The sequence below is a fragment of the Sinocyclocheilus rhinocerous genome, unplaced genomic scaffold (genome assembly GCF_001515625.1).
Source record: "Sinocyclocheilus rhinocerous isolate Xijiao unplaced genomic scaffold, SAMN03320098_v1.1 scaffold3023, whole genome shotgun sequence".
Lineage (NCBI taxonomy): Eukaryota > Metazoa > Chordata > Actinopteri > Cypriniformes > Cyprinidae > Sinocyclocheilus > Sinocyclocheilus rhinocerous.
Genome location: NW_015628328.1, coordinates 22927 through 25940, shown reverse-complemented (window position 1 = coordinate 25940; position 3014 = coordinate 22927).

Below are 3014 nucleotides of genomic sequence, written 5' to 3'. Positions count from 1 at the left end.
AAGAGTGTTAAAGTAACACTGAAGCAGTGTTAAAGTTAATGAGATAATTATGTGATTAATTAAGTGCTGATTGAGCATTAGTGATGAACAGCTGCTGTTAACAAGCAGAATTACTGAAGGAAAGAGAAACACAAGAACTACAACTGACTCCAGCCACAGTCTTAGATGAAATAAACTGAAATAAAAGACATTAAATCTCTCAAGATCTCAGCAGAAGATGATTAATCATCTCCACAAACAGCATCACCAACTTCACACATTACTAACCAGTTTGACTTTTTTTCTGGAGTATCTAAAACAAAATTAATGTTTAGATGTTTTTTTTTCTTCAACTTACCCTTTTTGTGAATAGTGGTTGCTTTAGTTGCCTCTTGACCCTTGACTTTTTAAGTTTAAGTTTCTGTTTGGCTGGCACAATTGTGTGTATTAAACACATAATTCTATGTTGTTGCAGTTATGTGAGATAACAATGTGAGAAAAACTTCATAAGTGACTTTTATAAATATGGTTCATAAAAAGGTTTCAATTCTGGCACTCATAGACATGAAGAATCAGCATGTGAATCTCAGCAATGGTGACTAAATATTCTGATAATTTTTATGTGATTTTTGAATGTGACAAAACAAGGCAGTAAAAAGTCATAACAAAAAAATAAAAGCAAATAGTAAGACAATGCAGCTGCATAATTTATTCATGTCGCAATACATGCTGGGAGCCATGATGTTATGATTGGTGCACCCAGAATGCACTGCAGCATGAATCTGTCTGATGCTCGTCACCATTGTTGAGATTCATATGCTGATTCTTGATGTCTGCGTGTCTAAACAGTACAGATGTTCTATACTGGTGTGCAAAGTGTTTTTAAAGCTCTTCATATTATTTCATTAATATGCAGTTGTGATCAATAACAAGCTATATTACCGCTGACGACATCAAGCATGACAGTGAACCTGGCTACGACATGACAACTAGATCATTATCAAAACTACAGCCAATATAATTGAAACACATTTTCGTTTGGTTTTTCTTACCATAACCAATGTGTTTGCGAGAGAACGCAAAAAATCTGACAAATATTTTTTCCTCCCACCCCAAATTTTTTCACTTAATCTGATTTTTTTCCACCACCATGTCCCTTTAGGGGCTCCGTACATATATGCTCTGAGCAGTGTTAATTTAACACTCTGGAATTTACTGTGTATATATATATATTTTTTTACATATATTGCATTTTTACATTTAGATGTGATGCCATGTGACAGAAAAAAAACCTGTTTCAGTTCTAAATGTAGATCAGAAATGTCTTGTCACATCTGGTTTGAACAGTCACAGTAGTAGGTTATGATTGATAAATAGATAGTATGAAAAATAAATATATTTCCAGCATTGTTGTTTTCTTCTGTGTTTTGTTGTTTCTGTTGTTGTTAAAATAACCGCGTCATCTGCAGCTCTTGAACGTCCGGAGAGAGAGAGAGAGAAAGCGCATGGAGCTGAAAGGTCTTGAATAAAGCACGTTTGGCTTTTGATAAAACTACTAGAGGATATAGCGCTGAAAGATATTTACCATAAACGACCCTGAGCACTTATGTGATCCACTCCGCTTTTTTGAGGTGCTGTTCACTTAAAATGGTGCTGTGTTATGGCTTGCGGTCCAGATGGATGCCGGGGTGCGGATGCGGTCCGCCTTTTGAATATCAGTTATTTAAGGATAAAAGACTCAAGTTGCTTATAACATTTTCACGAGTCCTTTTCCTCGAGTCCAGTCAAGTCTGGAGTCATTTCAGGTCGAGTCTGAGTCAAGTCTGAAGTCTATAAAAATGTGACTCGAGTCCGAGTCACTAACTCGAGTGCCCATCTCAGTTATGTATTCTACACTCATAGCATGCACACACATTAGGATAGGTTAGATGCCTGCCTCCGTTGCGAGTCCTTATCAAGCACTTTACCGATTCAACTACTCTCTTCTGCTCCTCCTGCCTGGCTCTTTGGCCCACATCACTCACCGCAACGCAAGCCTGTTCTTGATAAATCTGCTGTGAAAACGTGGGAAAAGCCAATGAGAAAGAAGTTGGAGTGACGCGATCTTTGTATAGACGGCGCAAAATACTTAATCGCTCCGTCTATAGCGCATTGTGATTGGATGGTTTACGCCGTCAATACAGGAGACAATCCAATGGGCCACTGGTTGCTCGCTGTTCCTGCGTGATGGTCCTTGGCAAAAAAAACAAAAAACATTCTGTCGGCCCTGCCTGTCTTTGAGCTACCATTGGTTCGTGGCGATTATGCAGTTGCAGGGTGTGTTCTGGAACTCCGCCTTCTTTGACGTGCGATTATTTATTTATTTTTTCCCAGTTCGTTTCTCATTCCACGGAGGCCAGACAGGAGAACACATCTCCGCAACTATCTTGCGGGCTGTGCACGGTCCAATTGAATGTTTCAGCCACACTTTGTTGCCTGGCCCCACAAGCTAGTACTCGGAGTGTCGAGGCCAGTCTCTCCGTAGTGGAAATCGGTGTCCTGTGTGTTTTTGCATGTTTCACATATGGCGATACCCTTTTCAAGAGATCGTCAAACCGCACGGTGCACATTCTGAAGTATGAAAAATGCACTTCCTCATCTGTGCTCCGCATTTGCTGAATAAAAAGGGCAAACTCGCCATCATTCTTTCTGTTTTCGTTAAGTGGACGCACATACCATCTACATCGCTTGTTCTTTTTCTTTTTCTTTGCCATTGAATAGATCAATGCTACTGCCAGATCAAACTGTTCTTCTCTCACAGCTGCCATCGTTGTTGTGTGTAGGGGGTACACGCGGGCGGCGTGACACAGGTTTACAACCCCGCCTCCAGCAGCGCAGGGGTGTGGAATGTTCGAAAACAGTATACCGTCGCTTAGCCTTTTCAAACTTCTTTTTGCCCTCAAACGAAGAACGAAAAAGAACTTCGTTTGAAGTATATCGGGGCCTTTAGATGAAATCAACCGACATAAAAGAAGACATTAAACCTCTCAAGATCT